This window comes from Phascolarctos cinereus, unplaced genomic scaffold, assembly GCF_003287225.1.
Source record: "Phascolarctos cinereus isolate Bilbo 61053 unplaced genomic scaffold, phaCin_HiC Scaffold_4;HRSCAF=312, whole genome shotgun sequence".
In the NCBI taxonomy this organism is placed as follows: Eukaryota; Metazoa; Chordata; class Mammalia; order Diprotodontia; family Phascolarctidae; genus Phascolarctos; species Phascolarctos cinereus.
In genome coordinates, this window is record NW_027555847.1 from 226,499,430 (window position 1) to 226,525,204 (window position 25,775).

The window sequence follows — 25,775 nt, forward strand, 5'->3', positions numbered from 1 at the left end:
AATGCATAGTTGATGGAACTATGCAATTCGGAATTATGCAAATCCAATGACTAAAATATCCACACTCTCTTGACCTCAAGATTTCATTACTGGTGGTCTTAACCCCCAAGGAAGCCCTCAATAAGAAGAAAGTGCCCATATACACCATAATATTTATAGCAGCACTCTCTGTGACAGCAAAGAATTGGAAACAAACTAGACGCCCATCAACTGGGAAACAGCTAAACAAACTGTGGTACTGGACATAACAGACTATTGCTGTGCTTTGAGAAATTATACATGCAACAAATATAGAGAAACTTGGAAAAGATCTACATGAACTGATACACAGTGAAGTAAGCAGAGTCAAGAAAGCAAGATACACAATGACTAAAACAATGTAAATGGAAAGAACAATCACAAACACAAAAATCAAAATTGAATGTAGCAAAATTATAAAGATCAAGCATGAAGTTGTGAATGAAAAAATGATAGTTCACCCCCACCCAATCCACCCTTTCATGGAGGCTTTATGTTTTTGGACTTTTCTAAGCTATCGTTTCGCTGATTTTTTTCTTCTCTTTTTTGTTTTTGACTCCTAAAAATAATACTTATTATATGAGATGGTTCTGTGAGAGAGGGAGTGGGTGAGATAGTAGGGGAAACCATAAGGATGTAAAAAACAGAAGACATCAACAAAAATTTATTTTAAAAAAGGAATTGCAAACTATTAACAATCATATAAGGAATACTCCAAATCACTAACAATAAGAGAAACATGGATCCAAACAACCTTTTTCACCTTTCAACTTAGCAAAAATGATAACAGTCAATGTTGGAGGGGTTATGGGACGATAGGTACACTAGTATATTGTTGGTAGAACTGTGAATCTATACAACTATTTTGGAAACCAATCCATAGCATTTGAAGCACCTGATTTTTAATAATAATAATAATAATAATAATAATAATAATAATAATAATAACAACAATAATAATAATAATAATGATGATGATGATGATAATAGCAGCTTACTTAATTTAAATAGCACTTCACAATCCACAATAAACTTTACCTACAACAATCCTGTCAGTTAAGTGGTAGAAATATCCTCAATTTGTAAATGTAGCTGAGGCTCACAGAGATTAAACAACTACTTCAGGGTCACAAAATCATAGATCTAGAGGTGGAAGGGACTTCAGAGGCCATCTACTCCCACTCTCATTTTACAAATAAGGAAACTGAGTCCCAGGGAGGTTAAGGGAGCTCAATGTCACAGAAATAGCAAGCATCTAGGCATAGGTTCCCAAAGAGGGTGATACTGCCCCCTGTGAGGTGCTGGACCTGGACTGATGGGGGGTGAAGAGAGACTGCCCTGGGGTGCCCCTAAGTAATTTTTTTTAAAAGGAGGTGGTAGGCCAAATAAGTTTGGGAACCTCTGAATTTTAACGCATGCTATAAACCCTTGGTCTATGATTCCAGATCCAGTGCTCTTTCCACGCTATCAAGGGATGTTAAGAGGTGCAGCCAGGCCCTTCATTTTATAGATTACAAAACTAAGGCTCTGAGAGCCCAAGTGACTTGCCCAAGGTCACAAAAAGCCACACGGCATGATAAATGTGAAAAAAAAAATCCAAAGATATATTGGCAAGAATATAGTAGTTAGAATCAGAGGTTCTGAGTTTAAATCCTAGTTCTATTACTTACTATATGCGTAACCTTGGACAAGTCACTTCTCTAAGTTTCAGTTTCCTCACTGGCAAAACGAAAGTATTGGACTTGATAAGCTCCAAAGTTCCTTCTACTTCCAAATCCTATGAAACTATAAGAAAACACACACCATGGATGGAGTTCACTATCTATAGCAAGGGTTTTTAACCTGAAACCTCATGTCCCTATGGTTCAAGGAGAGAGCTGACAGCCTAAAAGAATCTCCCCCACCACAGGCATAGTCTAGCAGACAAAGTCAACCCATTCTCTTGGCTTAGAAAGTCTTCAAACTACATCCCCTTTCCTAGAAATTAAAATTATTTGGTTGCAATCATGGTTATTTAGCCTCTAGGTTCATTAACACATGTCAGAGAGAAAATGCCATTATACAAGGGGCAAATATTAGACCTAACAATAAACCACTTTTCCTCTATTACATATACTCCACTCAGACATTATCATACTACCCTCTTTCCAACTCCACAACATTTTAGTTTCTCACAGTACTCTTCCTTTTTGGCGGGGAGGAGGGAGGGGAAGGGAAGGTGAGTGGGTCTTCCCATCTAGCCCAGGCTGCAAGTGAAAAGACAACTCACTTACCTGATCCCACTGCTGGTCCACACCAAAACTCTGACCTCCTGTTCCCAGTCCAGTTCACACCTCCTCAGGCAGTTAGGTTTCCCCATTCCCTCCTAGGGGCTCACCACAGGTGCCAGGTTTTGTGGAGACAACTGAATGGCTTTCACTCCACTGCAGCACAGAACTTCCAAACTTAAGGCATCCACTAGCCTTAGCTTCTCCAGTAGCAGGGATTACAGGTATGGGCCCCCATGCCTAGCTTACAGCACTCTTTCTTAAAGATGCTGCTACTGATTACAACAGCAATGGTTGTGCTAAAAGGAGAGGCTGGGGTAGTTAAGAAAGGCTAGTCCTTTTTCTCTTTCTGGACCATCCATGAATAGTGTACTAGGAAGCTTATCAGCATAGCTCTTATAGTCTTTCTTAATAAGTGTTCCAGGAAATCTCCAAAGTGACTAAATTTAAGTATAAAGTCTTTCACTATCAATGCCAGCCACCTCAACTAGGAAATTCACATACAAGCACAGCAGCTCAGTACCAAACTAGCTTCTTATATGTCTCAGGTTTGATAGAAGTAAAGCTGCTGCTACTCAAAGATATCAAGCTATTTTCTTCTGACTCTACCATAAACATCTTGAACCTGGAAAAAATAGTTAAGCCTTCCCAAAAAAACCTTTATTATTTTTTTGGTGGGGGGAGGTAGGGGAAGAGTCCAGAGGAAAAAATTAATGAGATTTTTTCCTTTTTATTAACAAGGTAGCAAAGGTTTTGTCCTACGTATCAGATGGCATAAAACAGTTAAAGCCTCTATGAAATACTCTCTAAAGCTGGAACTCTCTGACATACTGAGTCATATGGTAATGGACAACCACGTACTTATTCACCACTGTTATTTCCTGTCGCACCTGGGCCTTTCCCAGAGATCTAAGTGCAGCCCAGGCACTCTGAAATAATAAAATCCTAGTAGAAAACAGTGAGGCTTGAGATCACTGATGAATAACAAGGAAACAATGCTATTTTTTCTATGCACTTATTCTTTACTGTGATAGTAACGCTGACCTATTCTAATGTCATCCTTAGACCTCTCACACTGATTCTAAATTCCAAAGATTTCTAATTCTGCATTTAACACTTACAGATGGATTTTGGATGGATACTTATAGAAAGAAAAAAAAAGCAATATGGTCCCTTGTTTTACATGCCTGTAATTCTCCTCTTCCCCCCACCCCCAATCAGCTGGGAATAATTCCCAGATTTTCAAGCTTAGTTTGGAAGTGAAGCTCAGACTTGATAAACACCCGACACAGGAAATGCTTGAGATCGCAGACTACTTAGAATATTTGGTTTATCCTTTCCCAGAGGTTTCTTTTTTTCTGCAAATTCAGTTTGATAGGCATTTTAGTAGTTTAAAATTTTATACTGAAATTTCCTAAAACATTGCTGATAGATCAAATCATAGATTCCAAACAAAACTAGTTGGTAAAATGCCACAGCCAAGAAAAAGCTAATCAAACTCTGAGGACAGGAAGGACATTGCCTTACATAAGGTCCAACAATGCAGTTAAACAAAAAAGCCTCCCACCCTCTGAGAATGTTTCAGTTTCAAGGCAACACTAGGGATACCTCCAGGAATGTAGGGAGTGGTGTGGGTAATAAGAATAGTTTTGCTAGATTGTGATATTGCATAATTTAATTTAAAAAATTTGCTAAATGACTACTGTGTCAGTGCACTAGGCTTTGAGAAACAAAGACAAATAAGACCTTCCAGGGGTGTGGCCAAATCTTTTTATTAAGGGGATTTGTTCTGTGAAGTCTGGATTCAGTCAAAGGGTTACACCTAAGGACCTGGAGGGCCACATGTGGCCTCGAGGCTGCAGGTTCCCTACCCCTGACCCAGTCCTTACCAGTACAGAACATTTGATATGACAGTGTAAGACATGTATGAAAATATCTGATACATGGCATAAGGTAGCAAATATAAAGAGGGCCAAATAGAATGCTATGGAAATTTAAGGTATGGAACATCACTTCCAGATTGGAGGGAGAAGAGGGAACCATAGAGGAGGTGGCACCCCAGCTGAGTTGGAAGTTCCTCTCCTGAAGGGAGAAGGAACTTTAACAAGAGAACATGAGGGGAAGGAAAGACAGAAGTTTTGAGCTTCATTCCAAGCACAGGAGTAGCATGAGTATAGGAAAAGAGATGAAAGCAGGCAAAATGAAAAGGAACTGAACTCAATTTGGCTAAACTATCTGCTATAATAAAGAGAACTAATGTGAGATAAAGCTGGAAACATAGATTGAAGCCAGATTGCGAGATAAGATTTAGAGGCAAGGGACTTTTTAGAAAGCACCTAGTTCAACTCCTTTGTTTTCCAGATGAATAGAGTCCAAGAGAAGTTAAATTATTTGCCCAAGGTAACACATCTAGAAAAACTGCAGTGGAGAGAGTAAATATAAATTACTTTATACAGAAGTCTGGCAATAGAGGGGAAAAGGGTGATAGGACAAGAATCTGACCTTACTAATACAGGGCCAAGAACAAGTGTTTTTAGGATAAGAGTGTCCTGAGAATGTTTATAAACTAATGGGAAAGAGTGAAGATACATATGAAAGGATGACTGATAATTGAAGATTATTGAAAAAGACAGGAGGGGATGTTATTAAGGATCTAGGTGAAGGGAGAAGACAGAAAGGGATGAGAGCAAAAGATTAAATGGAGGGGTTAGCCTTAGCAAAAAGGCTACCACCACCTAAGGAGGAAATGGGTGAAAAAATAGATTTATTTAGAGGAGTGGAAAAGGGTGGTTGGCTTGAAATCAGAGAACTTGAGTTCCAGTCCTGGCTTTGACACTTAGAATCCTATGATCACAGATTCAGAGCTAGAAGGTTCCTTAAAAGTCTACTGAATTGAATACTTTCCTTTCTTACAAAGAAGAAAACTGAGGTATGAGAGAGGTGCAATCACTTGCCCAGGGTCCCACAGACAGGTAAAGAGTATCTGAGGCAGTATTTCAACCCAAGTATTCTTGACTCCAAATCCAGGGACCTATCTACTACGCTATGCTTCCTCTATTTCTGTAACTACCGTCAAGTTGATAAACCTAGCTCAAATCTGTTTCTTCATTTGTAAAATAGGGATAATTGCATCTTACACTACCTATTTTAAAAAGGTGTTCTAAGACAGCACAGTGTGAAGCTTAAAGTAATATATAAAAGTGAGATATCCTCTGAGTAAAAAAAAGGGGGGAGGGCTTGGGTGTCTGCTGAAAACTTGAGGGACTTGAGGAGAAGCCTGGAACAGCTGTCATGAAAAACATGATAGTGAATCAGTCAGAAATGAATAAAAGGTTTGTTATGCAGTTAGGTGAGAACCCATCATAAATATGTATTTGCTCAGTTAGCATCAATTCATAAAGAACCAGCAGTTGGGGGGAGTTAGCCCTTGTTGGAGACTATCTGGTCATTTGGATGACTCCTTGGTGCTGCTGACAACTTATTGCATTTAATACAACTAAAATAATAGCAACAATAACAGAACTTTATATGGTATACAAAACACTTTACATATTTTATTTCATTTGATCCTCACAACAATGCTATGAAGTATGCAGTACAATGATTATCAGCATCCCCATTTTACAAAAAGGGAAACTGAGGTTCAGGTAGTAATTTACATAGCTAGTGAGAGAGCCAAATATCTAACTCAGGTTGGTTATCACACTTCTAGTCTGGTGCTCCTTCCACTACACCACATTCCCCAAATAATTAGGAGGTGCTGGTTTTATTATTTGTGAAACAGTTTTGACCATAAACAGTGCCACTTGACTTGATTAGCATCAACAGCATCCTACCTAGTAAGTCATAACTTCAAATCATTTTTTGAATCTCTAGTATTGTATCCAAGGCACTGTGCCCCTCTACAAGGCAACCATCATCACTAAGGTCCAATACGTAGGGGCAGCTAGGTGGTACAGTGGGTAGAGACATTTGACACTTAGTAGCTGTGTGACCCTGGGCAAATTAACCCCAACTGCCTTACCCCCCCAAAAATCACTTCCTAAATATATAAAACGTTTGTTACTCAAAAGTCAGGTTGACCAGAAACACATGACAGTCTGTCTCCAAAATTGAAGGGCAATGAACTTTTGAAATCAGAGGAAGGAAATTCCAAAGACAAAGCTCTTCTACAAAGGTTAACTAGGAGTTAATCCTGATGATGAAACTATAACCGAGCAGAATTACCCTGAATCTTCAAAAAAATCTGTATATGAAAGTACACATGTACATTCGATTGTGTGTGTCTGGGGGGGGGAGGGTCTAGACTTGTGACATCATTAGTTTCCTAGGGAGCTCACAGAACCAATTCAGTTCAGCAACAGTTCTAACCAACTGAAGTCTTGGAGACTTGCCTGCGGCACTAAGAAGTTAAAAGTACTGGTGAAGGGTCTCCCAGTTAATAAGTATTCGAGATAGGACTTGAATCCAGGTCCTTCTTGACTCACAGGAGGGCTCATTATGACTGTGCCAGTTATGTCTCTCACAGACACATAGTTCTATATATATATTTACTTGATGTAAACCAAGGGCAACAGAAAAAGGAATGGTGTAGTAGCTGCCAAAGGCGGCGTGCACACCAAAAGTGGCCAAAAAAAATCATCAAGGACATATATTAATGAAAATTAAGATGGACTGGTCACATAGACAGGGCTAACAGACTTGGTTAATATCCAGAGAAAGGATTCCAATGTGTTCTGCATCTCCTCTCTGGAGGATTTTTTTTTTTTGGCTAGGCAATTGGGTTAAGTGACTTGCCCAGGGTGACACAGCTAGTAAGAGTTATGTGTCTGATCTGAACTCAGGTCCTCCTGAATCCTGGGCTGGTGCTCTATCCACTGTGCCACCTAGCTGCCCCCCTCTCTGGAGAATTTATAGAAAAACATGGACAAGAATCAAACAGCATGAGAAGGTACTAATGTACAACAGCAGAAGGATCAACACTAATAAGACCACAAAGATATAGAAGTTCTGAAGTTTATGTATGTATTATGTATTTGGGAAATCCTGATCAAAAAGGTGAAATTTTAATTATGTGTCTAAGGCCAGTGACTCTTACTATGTGAAAGTGAGTAACCAAAAAAAAGGAAATACATGGGGGTGGGGCCCAAATAAATTGTGTGCAATAAATATTCTCTCTTTCCCTTTTATGATGCACATCATAATTAAATTAATGTCACATAGGTGACATTCAAACTGTTCACTTTCACTTTCTGCTCATCTTTGAATGCCTTGAGAAGAAATGTACAAAGTGACAATAAGAGGATAACTAGGAGATAAGAAAGGAACTTGCCTCAAAAAGATTATCATCACAGAAATTTCATACAGATAGGAAAAAACCCCACAAATATGCCTATAACTTTACTTGCAAAATAGTAATAGCATACAAATGCAAAATAGCATTTTCAGAAATATTATTTCATCCTTACACTAATCCTGTGGGACAGAGAGTGTAAAAATAATTAGGCTTCATTCACTGCAAAGAACACCAGACTTGGGGCAGACCTAAATTCAAGTCCTGAGCTCTTAACACAAATTCAAAGCTCTCCAAGCTTCAATTTCCTCATGTGTACAATGGAGATAATGCCATTTGAATGTGCCTCTCTACACTGTTGCAAGGAAAGTATGGTGTAAACCATAATGCACTGCAGACACGAGTATCATTATTCCTATTTTAAAAGACCCATAGTCAATAAAATCAGGACAATGATATTTCGGAATCCAAGTCAAGAGATTTTGCTTCTGAGGGAACTGTTTGAAAAATTCTATTGTAGACTACTTTGGTCTCCACAGCAAGGGCAAAAGAAAGCTGTAGTTGCCAAGATTACTTCTTGTAATGTTCTTGTCTGCCTATGCCCAGTTTTCCCTATGGTACCTAAGTGTGCCCAATTCCATGCCAGGACCCTCTTGTGAAACTCCTGTTAGCAAACAGAACAGGAATGGTCAAAGGGAGAGACTGAAACATTAGACAGCTCTCAGCCTTTATTTCTCTTCTGCTCTCATCCTTTCTCTCAAGGCCACAACTTCCTATTGCACTTTTCAATTCCCAAATCTAGCTAACGCACAAAAAAAAAAATCAAGTAAAGGAAACCTCAAAGTGTGCTCCTGGGGCAAACAGCCACCCTTGAAGAGAAAGCACAAGGATCAGCATGAAGGAAAAGGCTACTTGGACTATACCAAATACTTCAGTGTTTTTTGAAGGCATTCACAATTATATTAGTATCAACAAACCAGAGAAACGGCAAAAAAACCCTCAGATGGCATAAAGGTCTAAAACCACAGAAACAGGCTTTTTTAAAAAATCTGTGATCTCCTTAACTTACAACAGTGTTAGAAGTCATAAAAATTTGGGTTTAGTTCAGTCTAATGTTCCTTAAAACGTACCTATCAGGTGAAAAATAATTTCAAATTCCAATGGAAGTAATGATATAAAGTAAGCATTAAACAAACATCTCATTAAATAATGAAATTCTCATTTTTCCTTTAAATTTTCAATAAGCATATTATTTCAAAATATATTACTTACATCTCAGGATCAAAAAACCTAAGTTAAAACCTTGTTGAGAACATTCAATATGGCAGGCAACTGAAAACAAATACTCTTCTTTAGTCAACTAGATAGCCTTTGTTCTTTAACAAAATATCAAATACTGTCAACTAAGTTCATTCAAAGCCTTAGACATTTCAAATGAGTGAGATTTTGTTGTATAATGTCCAAATTAAGGAACAGACCACATACCGCTGAGATGACCTTGAGCAAATGATGCCATCTCACTTTCATTTCCACATTTCCACAATGCAGAAGCTGGACACGACGACTTCCAAGGCCCCTTCTGGTTCAAAATCTATACTCCTATGAATTATCTGAAGGACCAGATCCTTGATCCTGACCACATAAAATCTGACATTCATGTATCTAAAGCTTTGCTAAAAGCTTTAAACCTATTTCAAATATAAACATCACTACCATTAAGCCGATTAGAAAGAACAAAATGTTAGAGGTTATACATTAAACATTCTCTCCCCTTTCTAAGGCAAAATTTTTCTTTAATTGTAACTTACGTATCATTCTGCAGGTTTTTTTCTGGAATAGAAAAAAAAAACTGCACCTTAAATTGACCCCATACATCCCAAAAGAAAATATACCAAATAAAGTCTCACTAAGTATGTCAAAAAACTGCTTTTATGGTGTTAAAATATACAATGGGACTAGAACACAACTCCTTACATATTATCACTATCAATTAATATTTATGTCTTCACACACTTTTGCTACATAATACTAAAGCCTGAAAAATAACCTGCATGATGACATCCTAGCAACACTTTTTCCTCAATACATTAACTTTATAACATACACTCGACCCCCCCCCCCCAACTATGGGCATGTAACATTGGTGTACATTTTTTAGTCAGCAAGGCAACCAAGAGTCCCAGCATTCAATTTCACCCAACCATTCTTAAGAATCCTATAATCCAATTCAAAAAGTTTCTGTACTCCTCTGGTGTGGTCATTTTAAACAAAAGCAGGATTCTGCTGACATTTCAGCTAATGAGGCAACACATAAATAATGCAAAAAAGTAAACACTCAACTAAGAGCTATGTCATTCATTCAATATAAGATTAACATTACAAAACAGACCCAAACTACTCACAACTTTTTAAAACACAAATAAGTGGGCGGAAACATCAAGCTCCTAAAAGAAATGCATTCTCTTGACGGGACTGTGATTTTGCCATTAGACTCTGGCTCAACAAATGACAGCCATTTTTTTCTAAACCAAGTTAGCACTTGAATGCCTGTGACTATCTCAAGCACAATGTACTCAGTACATTTGGATTTTAGTGGAAAACCAACCAGCATGAAATTCTTCTAAGAATTAATGTGCTTTCCAAACTGAATATGCTGTTATAGCAACACCATTTTTGCAACTGTCTTCTTCCACAGATCTTATTTTCCTGGCAAAACAATGTCTTTTCTCCAAAATAGTTTCATTTGATCATTACTAATGATTTGGGGGAAAGTTCCCAAATGTTCAAAATCACTGACAACAAATGAGACAAAGCTGGCAGGCCCATCCTAGCCCTCCAAAATCTATTATTAAAACAAAGTGGCCTCCTGGTCAGTCTTACAGTACAAAAGACCAAGACCGGTAATTTTTAGCAAAATACAAGCATGAAAAATAACTTTAGACAGAGTAATACCTTATATCGAAACTAAAGACAGATGGCATTAGTTTGGGGGCCTGAAACAATTTCTAAGACTTTTAATCCAGGGGCAGCCAGAAAGGAATAGCTTAGGGCTTTTGGATAACTTACAATTCCTAAAAAGCACAGGTTCAAATTCCAGCTTGGCTAACTGAATCCTCTGTAGAATTTGCTAGGTAGAGGTTAGAGAGATGACGCTCCAACTATGCTGTAGATATTAACCCATGGTATCCTACTACAGTATAGATTAGACACTATTTTCCTTTTAAAAAAAAAAAAAGGAAGGCAGTGGACAAGAAATCCTCTATATGAGGTACATTACATTAAAAATGTCACCATTTTGTTATAGTACTACACAAAAAAATCAGAAACAATCTACAATACAAGTCAACCATGAAACATGTCAGGAAGATTCCATACAGTGTTAATATTCCTACTGCTGCCCTCAAATTCACAACCTCTTTTTTAAAGCATATTTTTGGCTTTAGATTGCTGAAAGGAAGACTTTACATCAAATAACTGTTCCAGACATGTTCTTCAACAGTATTTTATTATAAGGTAGCATTATTTTACATCCATGGTGTTCAAACTCAAAGCTTATATTTTTAAAGATAAAAATGTCAGCTTTTTTCTACCCTGACAACACAAAACATCTCAGACATATTAAAGAAATTAATTTTTTTCATTCTAGCTACTCCCCTCCATATTTCAACTAGTACCAGGAAAAGATTTGTCCACTTATATGCCTACTACTGTGAGTTCGAAACCACTATGATTATTTTATCTAAATATCTCAAGTGGGGGAAGTTCCAATGATTCTTGGGAAAACAGTCTGTAAACAAGGGCCGCTGAGAAGGCCTTAGAATCAGTCAGAAAATATTGCTTAAGGACTCATTATGAGCCGGGCAAGGTGCAGCGCCAAACACTAGATATACAAAGAAAGGCAAAAATAGTCCCTTGTCTTCAAGGAGCTCACATTCTGGTGGGGGAGACGGAAAATAACTAAGTATATAACAAGATATGTATTGAGAAAGAGCAAATGAAAAAAAGACACTGCTTGAGACAGTTAAATAATCATAATGGTTTTGCCCTCATATTAATGGGGATATAAATGAAGAAATCACTTTCTGATCAATGTTCTCATGACTTTATCCTATTTGTTCTGTTTTTACCTACTGATATGCCACAGAATATAAGGTGGTACCAGAGGGCCACAGCTTGGAAGATCATTTTTTTCAAAGTGATTTTTTTCCATTCTTTTTTCCTCTTCCTAAATTTTGTAGTGTATACCTTTCTTTTTGGCGGTAAGATGTCAAAGATTAAGCAAGGTACTCCAGATACGTTATTTTTTTCTTGCCTAAATGAGTGTAATAGTCTCCTAACAATCTATTCTGTACTCAGGTGCCAAAATAATCTCTGAATGCACAATTCTGACCATATTACTTCCTTGTTAAAGAACATTTACAAAGATAAAACGCAAACTTCTAAGTCCCACACTTGTGGCCCTCCATGATCTGGTTCCAAATTACCTTTCTAACTTCATTTCACACTGCTCCCCTTCACACACTCTAGGGCCCAAGCAAACTGGACGACTACTTAAGCTATTCTTTGATTTTTCTCATACGTTCCCTTCGTCTGCGGTACATCTTTCCTCTACTTCTATCAATTGAAATCCTTTCCCTTTTCAAGGTTTAATTCAGATGCAACCTCCTGCATGAAGCCCTTGCCTGATCTCAACAACTGAAAGTGGCCCTTCCTCAAATTTTCTTATAGTATTTTGTATGACTTGTGCCCTTTCTCCTACAAAATTCTACCTTGCATCATACTTGTTTGTGTATATGTTTTCTATCCTCTATCCTACTGTAAACTCTTTCAGGGCAAGGTACCTGTTATTTTTAATCCTTGTAAATACAGAGTCTAGCACAATGGATTGGAACATAGCAGGCCCTTGATAACAGTTTAATTGAATACAAGGAGGCTGAAAAAAAGAACTTCAGGTCTCCAAACTTGTACTGCACAGAGCAGATGGTTATCAAACTTTTGTTGAACTAAATAATGCAGAGGAAAACTACTATTAGGGTAATACTAAAAATCACAGTAAAATGTACCACATACACAAAAAAGAGCTATTTCTCTAATTTGGGAACCAAAGAAAACTCTTTTTACAAACTGACAATGGTAAAATAAATGCACTATGAACAAACTTAGTCATTTAAAAATACTGTTTATTGTAAGCATATAAATTTATTCCTCCACTAAAATCCTACTTTGATGCCTAAATAATAGTAATCACATGTCTTTGACCTTATCTCTGGCAGAACCCACTGAATTGAAAGGCTCTGAATATGGGCATGGCCCACAGGCTGTTATCCAACTGAAATCGGGTTCACTTTGCAGGGACATGGCATCATATGAGTTTGGCAACTAGGTAATGAATTTTTCAGTCACAGCAACTCATAAAATTAACAGCTAGGATGAGGTGATACTGAAACTTACTTCAGTTAAGGGCATGCCCACATATTAATGAAATCAGAGATTCTTTCAAATAATTGGAAGCAGCATGGAGCCTGTTTGGGGTCAGAGAACCTGGGTTCAAATCCTACCTCTACTAGTTACTAGCTTTATGACCTTGGACAAGTCACTTTTCCTCCCCTGAGACTCATTTTCCTTACGTGTAAAATGAGAGTTAGATTAGATGATCCTAAGGTCCCTCCTAGGACTAAAATCCTTCTGAGGTAGAAAAGTATTATAATTGAATTAAGTATACCTCAATACTTTTGTGATTATGCATAGGAACCTTTAATTCACTTAGACCAACAGCTATGAGCCCCTCTTTTTCATGTCCCCCCACCTCCCAAAAGACTCAGGGCTATCTCCAGTTGTCCTGATCCATGTCTGGCCACTGTACCCAGATGGCTCTGGAGGAGAGAGTGAGGCTAGTGACTTTGCACAGCCCTCCCTCACTTAAATCCAGTTCACTTGCAAGTCATGGCATCACCTCCCTGATGTCATGGTCCTCTTCCAGAATAACAGTCTCTGGACAAAACAAGGACAAAACAACAACCTCCCAAAAGACTAATCACCATTTTTTGGTGCTTTGTGTTAAGAATAAAGTAGATCAACAGGTCTAAAAATGGAGGAGAGAAGTCTTTCTGTGAAGTGATGATTTTGGCTTAAAAGGAGACCAAAGATGACAATCAAGCCCAGCTAAGACTCCACATATCCTAATTTTGGAATCTGCTGGCATTGTATTTGGGAATATAACCTAGAATGACTTTGGAATTAGATTCCAAAATCGGAAATAACAGAAAAAATGTAACGCAAAATATATAAAAGCCTTCCAATTTTGAGTTACCAGTCAACAGAAAGCTGCAGTATCAAAAAACATACAATATACCACTAAAATTTATCAGGCTGTAAACCATATCGAGAGGCAGAAAAAACAGTCTCCTTGAACAAATAAGAAATACTCAACAACTTTTAAGAAAGCAACAGTTTTTCTTTCTTAGAATTTTAACTAGAAATGAGGAAATTTGCACAAAGTTCTGAGATGTCCCCAAAGTAAAATTCCAAATAAATTACATAAATCACAACTTTAAAGAAAATTTTCCTAATCCAAATCCTGTGTCTAGTTTATGACATAAGTTTAATCTAGGGCAGACAAGTTTTGAAACTGAAAAGAAGCAGGATGATTTTTTTTTATTAATTTGCCATTTTTAAAAATATCACCTACATTTTCTAATATATCCTTTCCCCTCGTCTGTTCCCAGAAAGCCCTCAAATCCAACACTCTATTTACTGTACAAGCTAGGTAACATTACCATTTCATAGGATTCCATTTCTATTGTTTTAGCCTATTTTTTCTTGGTTCTGCTTACTCGACTTTGAATTAACTAATATAAGTCTTCACCTGCTTCTCTGAATTCATCATATTTATTTATTATAGTGCATTAATGTTTCATTACATCAACAGGTCCTTACTTCTCTGGGAGAATCCATACACTTTTTCTGGTGGGAAAAAAAAAAAGTTAAATCCAAACTATGACATTCTTGTTTGCAAAGTTAAAAAAGGTAATTTACTGTCTTTTGTGTCTCCTCTTAAACATCTAAAAGCCTCATTTCTTAATACCAAGAACTAATTTACTAGCTGCCCAATACAATACTGTACTTTTATAAAAACTTTCTGAGTACAGAATGACTACAACTGTACTGAAAAACTTGGCAAGGCAATCCATTTTCCTCATGAACTTTCATTAATTTTACTTTTCTTTTTTTCTGGCTAGGCAATGGGATTAAGTGACTTGCCCCAGGGTCACGGAGCTATTAAGTGTCAAGTATCTGAGTCCACATTTGAACTCGGTCCTCCTGACTTCAGGGCCGGTGCCACTGAGCCACCTAGCTGCCCCTAATTTTATCTTTTAGTGATAGGATTAGGAATAGGAAATAAGCTAAAATACTTATTTGCATAGTAGCTTTCCCCAAAAAGCTCAACACACTTAAAAAAAAATCTAATCAGGAGGCAGAGCCAAGAAGGGAGGAATAACAGGAAGCAGTGCAGTGAGCTTCACTCCACACACTCCTCCAAAGAGATCCAGAAGGTGCACCCGACAAGAGAATAACTTAAACAGCTGGAGGAATATTCAGAACTCATGTCTAAGCTCTGCCAATATAATAAAATGATAATATTACCAAAATTAATTTACACTTTTAATACTATACTAATCTAATTGCCAAAGGGATACTTTATATACTTGATAAAGTAATAGCAAAATTCATTTGGAAAAACAAATGACCTAGAATATTGAAGGAAATGATGAGAAGAGGCAGAGACAAAGAGGAACAGCACTTCCAAACTAAAACTGTACTGCACAACAGCAGTCATCAAAACCATCTGATATTAGCTGAAAAGTGGAGACATCAATAGAATTGGACAAGGGAGAATAGGAGACAATGGAACTCAATAATCTGTCTTTGATACTTTGAAATGACCAGGAAGAAATTCCTTATTTGATGGAAACTGCCAGGAAAGCTGGAAAGCGGTCTGGAAGAAATTGAGCTTAAGACCAACACCTCACACCATATTGCACAATATATTCTAAATGGATATGTGACCTTAAAATTAAAGATCATACTATAAAAAATTAGAAGAGAAACAGATCACATGCTTCTGACTGCTATGGGTAGGACATGTATTTTTTAACTAAACAAGAGATAGAAGTAACTAGAAAAGATAAAATAGGTAACTTTTAATTACCTGAAATGGAAAAACTTCTGCACAGATAAAATTAATACACCTAGGATAAGGGAAGCGATTGAATGGGAAAAAAAATCTTTGTATCAAATTTATCTGATAAGGGTTTAATATCCAAGACATGTAAATAGTTAATAAATATATATGATTAATAGCCATTCCCCAACAAATAAATGGTCAAAGCCTATGAACAAACAATTCTCAGGTAAGAACTGCAGAGTATTCACAGCCACACGAAGAAGTGTTCCAAATCACTAAAGTAAAGTTTTGCCTCACACCCTGGAGATTAGTAAAAATGACAAAAGATAGTAGTGGCCAATGTTGGGGGAGGGAGGAGAGAGGTTTATTGTGGAATCATGGGCACATTAATGCATTGTTGGTAAAGCTGTAAAACGGCACAATCATTTTGGAAAGTAATTTGGAATTATGCAAGTAATGTGTCTGAAACGTCCATATCCTTTGAACCAAAGATTCCATTAATGAACTTATATACCAAGGAATCCATTGAGAGGAGAAAAATCCTATATACACCAAAATATTTATAGCAACCCTTTTCGTTATAGCTAAGAATTAGAAATGGAGGAGATGCCCATCAATTGGGAAAAGGCTGAACAAATTGTGTTACATGAATGCAATGGAGTATTACTGTGCTGTAAGAAATGATAGGTGTGATGAATGCAGAGAAGCATGGAAAGATCTGTAAGAACTGATGCAGAGTGAAGTGGGAAGAGCCAAGAAAACAACACGCACAGTGACTACAACAGTGTAAATGGAAAAAATAATGACACACCAAAAAATCAAAAGTAAATGTAACAAAATTGTATGATTCAAATAGGACTCAAGTGAGAAGATATAAGAGGACACTCCCACTCCACCTATTCATGGAGGTGAGAGGTCCACAGGTGTTGCAAATCAAATGTCATTTTGGACTTTTTTGATGTATCCATCAGTTAGGCTAATTGTTTTTTCCTCTTTAAAAAACACTGCTGTATGCAATGGCTCTCTGAGAAGTGGAGGAGGACAAATGACTAGGATAACTATGACGATGTAGGAAACAGAAGCTGTCAACAAAAACTTTTTAAAAAGAAGAATAAATGCATCAGGCTGAATCCTCACAGGGAAATCCAGAAAAAGACACAGTGAGTCATTTGTCCAGCTGAGCTTTGACATAGGAAGACAAACAGTGAGGTCTGTGGACACTGGGGACCAAGCAGGAAAACTATGAGAAGCATTCCAGTGCCCAGGGAGAGGCTGTGCACCAAGACGAGGAGGTCTCAGATTCATACCAGGTCATTAAATAGGCTGAAGACAGGTACAAACTGGCAGGGCTAACTGCAAAGGTGACCTGTTCAGGGAAGTGGAATTCTTGTCCAAGGAGGCCCTGAATGGTATATAGAGAAAGCAGGAAGTTCAGAAATAAGCAACAGCATTAGTATGGCTAAGATTCCAAGCAGAGGGCAAAGGCTCAATTAAAGCATCTAGCCCAGCCTGCAGAGCAATAAATAACCAAGTCAGGTATTCCAGGCCAAAGGGAGTACATAATTCAGCCACTCTGAACCAATAAAACTTTCCAGCTGGCTGATACAGACTGAAACCAACAGCAGTCTATTTTTGCACAGACCCAAACCCGGTTCTGGAACTTGCAATGTTCAGACCAGGGGGGAAGCAATCATCAGACTTTATCCTGAATCAGACCTCTGGGAGCAATGAAAGCTTACAGGTTCCCAGTCTGTCTCAACAATCAATTCCCTAAGAAAGCAGCAACAGAACCAGTCCACACCTTACTTCCTGAAGTATGACAGAATCCAGCCCTAACACCAAGTTCAAAGTCAGAAAGTAGGCTGGAAGAATGGGCAAACAAACAAACAAATAACAACAACAAAAAAAGATCCCCACCATGATGAGTTTTTATAGTGGCAGAGATGCTCAAGACACAAATCCAGAAGAGAATAACTCCAAAACATTTATAACCAGTACCTCAGATATAAACACAGTATGTTTTAATTGAACTAGAATTCCTAGAAGAGATGAAGCAAGAGTTAAAGAAAAGTTTTAAAATGTTTTTATAAGTGGAATAAGAGTGCCTGAGAAAAAAATTGGAAAAGAAATTAGGAGTACTAAAGAAAGAATTGGAAAAGGAACGAACAGCTTGGCACAAGAGGTACAAAACCTCATCCAAGCATGAAGCTTCCTAAAAATTAGAATGGACGAAAAACAAGCCAATAACTTCATTACTTCATGAGACAACAAAAAATATTACAGCAAAATTTAAAAGCTGGGGGATAAAAAGAAGAAAATGTAAGGTATCATATAGCAAACAGATCCAAGAGAGAAAAAAAATGTAACAATCACTGGACTATCTGAACTCCATGACCAAAAAGAGTCCAGACATCAAATTTTAATGAATCTTAAAAAAAAAATTGTCCAAATCTCTTAGAACCAGAGTGCAAAGTAGAAACAGAAAGAATTCATTGGTCATCTCTTGAAAGAAACCTCCAAATGAAACTTCCAGGAATATCATAGCCAAAATCCTGAGCTTCCAGGTCCAAGAAAAAAATGCGCAAGCAGCCACAAAGACAGAATTCAAGTAAAGAGGATCACATACAATTTAGCAGCCACCACTATAAAGAAGCAGAGAACTTGGAATGATATTCTGGAAGGCAAAGGGCCAAAGATAACTCACTCAGCAAAACTGAGGATAATGCTACAGGAGAAAAAATTGAACCTTTGATAAACAGAAGATTTCCAAGCATTCCTAATGAAAAGACCAGGGCTGAGGAGAAACTCTGAAATTCAAATATAGGAGTGAATTGAAACATAAAAAGTTGTAAACATGAGTGAATAATGAACTAAACAAGGATAAATTGCTTACATTCAAGTATGGAGAAATGATACATGTGTCCTCTCTCAATCACCAAAGTTCGTAGGAGTCCAATTAGACAAGAGCTAAAATGATGACCTTAAGAAAAAAACTGAGCGGGGAGGAACACTAGGGGAGGGGGGATTTTAGGATTATGGAAAATTATCTCACAATTAGGGTGCCCAAATAGACACCTATACAAACAGGAGGGAGTAGAAAGGAGTGGCTGACACTTGAATCTCACTCTCATATGGTCAATAGAAGAAAGAATACATACACACAGAGTTGGGCACAAAAATATATTTTACTCAATAAGAAAACAAAAGGGAAATGGAAGAAACCAGGAGGGGGAATTAGAGGGAGGTCAGATTAAGGGATTAGTTCTAAGCAAAACAAACTCCAAAAATATGCAAAAATATTTATAACTCTTTTTGAGGTGGCAAAAGATGGGAATCTGAGGGAGTGCCCATTTACTGTGAAATGGAGAACAAGTTATAGTATATAAACGTGATTGAACACTATTGTGCTAAACTCTTATCAGCATAGTGACCAGTATTCCAGAGGACTAATGATGAAACATGTTATACCACCTTTTGAGAGATAAAAGACTCAGAATGAGACAATTTTTTTTGGTACATTCCCAATGTGGAAATTTGTTCTGATTGAAGTTTTGATTGATACTTGTTTCTAATGGGTTTTGCTTTACTTGTGTTTTGAACAGAGGGAAGGGGGATGGGGAGTGAGGCAAGAAGGCCGACTTCGGCTGATTAAAACAAATAAAATAGTTTAAATAATTTCTAATCATTCCCCTTAGAAATCCTTATAAGACTGAGTAGGAAGCAAGCATTATTGCCATTAACATGGGCAAACAGGCATAAAAGAATCATATTTTGCTCAAGTATCTTCTGTAAAGTACTGGTTGAACAAGAAATAAAATTCAGACTTTCAAACTTCTAATATAGTGCTCAAGTCACCACAAAGCACTATCTCCTTTAGATTATTCAGTGGATTTTTGAAACACAAGAAAAAAACAAATTTCTCTTCTGAATATCTAGATTTACAATAATCTTTCCCAATTCTCTTGAAAGCAAACTACAAGGTTCAGGCTCATGATCTTAAAACATCTGAAGTGCATCACACAGCATCCAGCATAATAAATAGGTTCATGCTCAATGATCCATGATGTTACAGACATTCCTTAGCCAATTAGAATTCCTTTCAACTTCGACAGAGGTGAACACAGCTGGAATTGATGGACTGATGTGCATCACCATAGACTCACTGGCTGTGCATTATTTTGGCCTTACTCTGAAACAATAAAAGGGGCTGTCTCATCCACAAATATGGAACCAACATTCCACTTAGTCTAAACACATTAATGGTGTTACATACACTGCATGTGGAGACACAGTAAGAAATTCCTGCCTGTGCAGGAATGTTTAAACATTTTTTGCTCATCTGTTTTAAAATCTTGCTCTACTCATATAAAATACTTCTGGACTTTTAAGTGAATGGCTTTCTACCTACAGGCATTTCTGCCTACAGTAGCCACAGCATCCAGGCCAATAAGTCAATTTAAATTGGAGGCTTTTGTTTGGGGGAAAAAAAATTCACTCACTAAAAAACGGCAAACAATTTTTTAAGCTCTCTGGTGAGAAATAACTGATTTACTCATCAGTGTGTGTTTTAAAATATTTTTCTCAAACTGAAATTCTTTTAAGTTTTTCTCATGCAGAAAAATGGCAACACAAAGGGATCAAAATGTTATTTTTCCAGATTAAGGAAAAACTTTCCTTTCTTTCCCACAAACAAGTTTGAAATAGCCATTTTAATTTTAACAAATACCCTTTATTCAAGCAGCTTGGCAAAATGGGACCCTGATGCTGGAAAAAACTGAAGACAAAAGCAAAAGGGGACAGCAGAAGATGAGATGGATAGATAGTATCATGAAAACAACAACATGAACTTGGACAGACAGACTTTGAGAGGTAGTGGAGGATAAAAGGGACTAGTGTGCTATGGTTCATGGGGTCTTGAAGAATCAGACACAAGTGAACAAGAAGTACAGTTAATCCAAACTGAATGGGCCAAGTTGAAAAATTATGGCACAGACTTTTTTTTCTGGAAAAGGAAATGTCACCTTCACAAATAACTAAGATTCATTTATCACCATCTAACCCACTGATTTCTCACGACCAGGTTGTTTCGAAACATGTGACTAGGAGAAGAAGAGTATTAAGAATACAAAAATTTTCAGAAAAAAGGATAGAAAAGCAAAATAAAATTTAGATGCTTCAGAATAGGAGTTGTGGTGTTTGAGGTATAAATAGAATGACCTGAAGAAAAAAGTTTTAAGGATACAAAACAAAGTTAATATGAAGAATGATATAAAAAAAATGATGGCTTAAATTAAGAACATTAAAAAAACAGAGGGTTTGGATTTTTAAAAAATCATCTAGGAGCAAAATCATTTACAAACACTTGAAAATCATCCCATGATCACTCCATGAAGATTCAATGGGGAAAATGGCTTAGCCACTTTAAGAAAACAAATAGGAGGAATCAATAAAACTGATAGGATTGCTGACATGATACTAAATTCCTCCAAAAGGATGTGTGATCTCATTGATACGGATGTTTCCACCCAAGAGTAAGATCCTTCTATTCACACTAGGTAACTAGACCATCCTATGCAACTCTGGACCCTATTTACATTTAAGTCTGTCAGAAGGGGTCTGGGGCCACCAAACGAGAACAATCAAGAACATGAACGTTTCTACAGCAGTCCCAAGATCAATCTACACCCCAGCCTTTGGGAATTTGGCTAAGAGATTTCAATTCAATTAAACAAACATTTAAAGGCCCATGAAGAGCAAAAGGTATCGTGTGCTAGCTAAGCACTACTGATACAAAGCCAAGAAATGAGCCCTTGTCCTCAAGGAGCTTCCATTCTCGGGGGGGGGGGGTAGCGATTAAGCATGAACTCTCTCTTCCCAGAAGGTAAATATATAATCATTTCAAGGAGAGCATAATAACAAGGTGAAGTGGTGGGGTGTCAACCAAGAAAAGTTTTGCTAAGAGGTGGCACTTGAAATATGCTTTGAGGGAAGCTGGCCCTCCAAAAAGGAGAATGAGAGCAAGGGTGTATACACTGTGACTCCCCAAAGTGCCAAGACAAGGAGATGAGGGGTGGGATGTCTTATACCAGGAACTAGGTCAGTCTTACTAGAATAGAATACATATATAAAGGATATGAAACCAGTGGAAGTCATACTGTGCAGAACTTTAAATGATATTTTATCCTAAGAGATAATAGGGACCCACCCACTAAAGATTTCTGAGTAAAGGGGTGAAATGATCAGATCTGTGTCTTAGGGACTATCAATGTGAAAATTTAAAGTAGAAACAGGGGAGGGGCAGCTAGGTGGCGCAGTGGATGGAGCACCGGCCCTGGAGTCAGGAGGATCTGAGTTCAAATCCGGCCTGAGACACTTACTAGCTGTGTGACCCTGGGCAAGTCACTTAACCTCACTGCCTAGCAAAAAACCAAAAACAAATTCATGTACTTCCCACAGAACTGAGGCAGTGTAGTCATGGACCTCTTAGACATCCAGTATGTCTACTATTAGTAAACATTTCTGAGCAGACACCAAAAGAGCTAAGCTTACTGTTAGCTGCTATTGATCAAAAACACTTTATCGGCAGTCATTACTACAAACATATATCAAAAAGCCACATTAATGGGAAACCAACAACTAAATCACCATAACTTCAAATATGAGAAAATTTATAAAAATAATAACTCTCCACACTTCATGGAGTCAGAGCATATCAGAATACTACCCATCTTCTATTACCTTGAATTTTCTATCCACCCTCAAATTCCCCTTATATAGAAAGTTTGGAGTCAGAACTTTAAAAAGACAACAAAAGAAGTAACAGATCCAGGATTTTGACTGACTGGTAACAATAGGAAAAAGCTATCCTTTGAAGAAAAGGACTAGATTTCTTAGCACTCAGAGCTCACAAAAATTCCACTCTTACCTAAAACGGACAAAAATAAAAGTGTCTGGTATTCATTTATGTGCCACATAAGAACAAAGCTTTTGTAAAACCTGCTTAAATTTAAAATCAAGTTGTTTCTGAAACATAGTTGTCTGCGTTTTTGTGGAAAGGAATTCAACAAACATTTATTAAGTTCATACCATGTGCCGGGCACCGAACAAAGCAAGAGGATAAAAAAGGCCAGTCCCTGACTAAAACAAGATCGTAATTTAATTGGGGTATTTGCAAAATATTTTAAAATACATAATTATTCAAGTATTTTGCATCAAATATATTCAATGAACTACTGAAATCATTATAAACTATTTCAAACTAACATAATTATGGCAGCATTTATTTCAAATTTGTATCTAAATATAAAAGATTAAGGATGTCCACTAATATTGAGTACACATTTGTAAATTATCACTTGAAGGCAAATTCATCATAAAATGGATTTATACAATCATTTTCAAAAATACAAAATAGAGAAATTTCACCATCATAGCAAAAATTATTAGAAATTGTCACTAGACTAAATTATGTTTATCATAAATCAAATTCAAGATAACTTACTTTAAGCCAAAATTTCTGCAGACAGGGTATTCCAAAAGTCATAGTGTAGATTTATCTCTTAAAGCTTGGCTAAAGAGCATGGAATTTAATAACCAAAAATGCATAGACCTCAGTAATTTGTGACTATAATGTGCCCATTAGGGCCAGAAAACTACCTTGAATATTAGTCTAATCTAGGGGTTCTTAATGTGTGGTTCATAACAGCTTTAAAAAATATTGATAACTATTTCAATATAATTGTTTCCTTTGTAATAATATGCAGTTAATGTTTTTAAAAACATTCTGAAAAAGGGGTCCCACAGTTTTCACCAGAATGCTAAAGGGTCAATGACACAAAAAGTTAAGAAACCCCAGTCTAGTCCAATCTCCTTATTTTACAGATGAAGAAAATTAAGCCCAAAGAGGTCACAAAGGTGGTCAATGGCAGGCCTAGGACCAGAATTTAGATCTCCACTTCTATTTCAAAACACTTTTCACTTACCATAAAATTCTGCAGCCAAAAGTCCTAAATATCTTTTCCAACCCTAATGTCTTCATTCTCTGTATTTAATTATGCTGCATGTTATTTACTAACCAAAACACCTCTCTAAAATCCATATTTTCAAATGTCATCGAAGTAACTTAGCAACCTTTTTATCAAAAACATTTAATGTATTAAGATGCACAACAAACCAAAAGTGAAAAAACTTCAAACTTCCCAACTTTAAAAATAGACTAAAACCAATTTTATTTTCAAACTATTTATCTCCAACTTTTTCACACGAGTTAATGTTCAACAGACAACTGCCATCATGTCTGTTACACAACTGTTACTAAGCTCTCAATTCCAGTTTCAAGAACAATTACATTCACAGATTGCCTCAAATCCATTAGGTATTCAGCAATTTAGGCTGGGAGGGAGGAAGGGGAAAGCACTTTGGAAAGAATACTGATCATTTAATCCTTTAATATCAAATGCCATCCATAAGCTCTTAAAAGTATTTCTGCAGCTATCACATTTAAAATCCTGAACAGATCAGTATATGGGGGTGGAGAGAAGAGAAAGACAAACCCCGGAGTCTCTTTTAGTTGGGAGGTGGGGAAGAGAAGTACAGGTCGAAGATCATCAACTACAATTCATAAAAACACACTCAACTAATGCAAAAAAAGTAAAATGTTTATTTCGGAAACAAAACACTAACCTTACTGCATTTCTAACAAAACACACACATGCAGTTAACAGTAACAGAGTAACTGATGTGGTGTCTATAAATAGATTGCATTGTAACTGGGAAGCAAATTAAGGTTGTCTTGTAATTAAACTTTACAAGTATTACATTGTCAAAAACATGACATTTTATGCACCCATAAAAACAACCCAACTTAAAAATAGTAAGAAGTGCTTTATATCCAAGCCTGAGTACAGCATAATGGCTCCTCCAAGAACAAAGATCCTTGAGGATACACCTGTTGCCTTACAAAACCCCAGTCTGGGCCCGAATCATTAATAATTCATTATTCTGTCAGCTTTGTAAACAGAACTCACAAGTCCTTTTATTTAAACAGGAAACAGATCCTACAACAGGCAACAGTGGGTTTTCAAAGAGAACACATGGTTTAAAAAAAATTACCTACAGATGTTTTTACAAATACTTTTAAATGCCCTAACCATGCTATGCGTTCGTCCTTAGGGCTCGATCTTCTCCTTCCTTCCCCCCAAATCAAACTCCTTTGGCAAGAATTGAACAAATACAGATTTGAGGGCTTTTCTTGCGTGTGCCATAGAGTAAAAGAAAAATCAAGAGGGGAAACTCCTGATAGAGATCGGACAGAACTTTTGGCAGGAAATTTTCTAGCTTGGAAAGTCCCCTGGCAGAAATATATTTGCAGAGTAATGATTCCGTGTTAAGCACAGATCTCAACACGCAAATCCCAGGGCCTGCAGTGTGTGGAGAGGGGAGTGCGGGGGAGGGACGGGGGAGAGAAATGGAGGGAGAGGGGTGGTAGCGGTGGAGGTGGGGGGAAGAAAAAGGATGCTGGGGCTGGACGCTGGACACAGGATGTCTGGAGCCTGCCAGGCAGAGACAGTTTCCAGCAGCAGACACTGTCCACACCACACCCCCCTCCCCTTCCACCCCACAGCCGGCACCACCCCGCCCCCTCCCCTCGACAGCGCATGCGCACCCCAGGGCTTCCCCATTCACCCCTATGGGGATCACTACGGAGCTGACGGGGGAAACATGGAAATTTCATTGAAGAAACGAGAGTGAATCGAGGAGCCGGGACTTGTGCAGCTGCCAGCCCCGAGGCTGGGGGAGGGGAGGAAAGAAGGCAAGGGAGCCACGGCGCGGGCTGCCCCTGGGCGCAGGGATATGGGGAGGGGGGATGCAGGGAAGAGTCCTGGGGCGCGAGAGGGACGCGAGTAACCGGAACCCGGGCAGCGGCGCACGCAGTGCACGACCCGCAGAGGCCCGGGGGCGGGGGTCCGGCCAGAGACGCCCCCCCCCGCCCTCGCCCCGAGGGCGTCTCGCC

At 37.8% G+C, this 25,775-nt stretch overlaps 1 protein-coding gene across 2 annotated transcripts in view; it reads right to left on the minus strand.

Annotated features, from left to right (window-relative positions):
- Positions 1 to 25,775, minus strand: part of SMURF1 (SMAD specific E3 ubiquitin protein ligase 1) — a 108,511-nt gene that overhangs the window by 82,438 nt on the left and 298 nt on the right. The gene's annotated exons all lie outside the window — the stretch shown is intronic.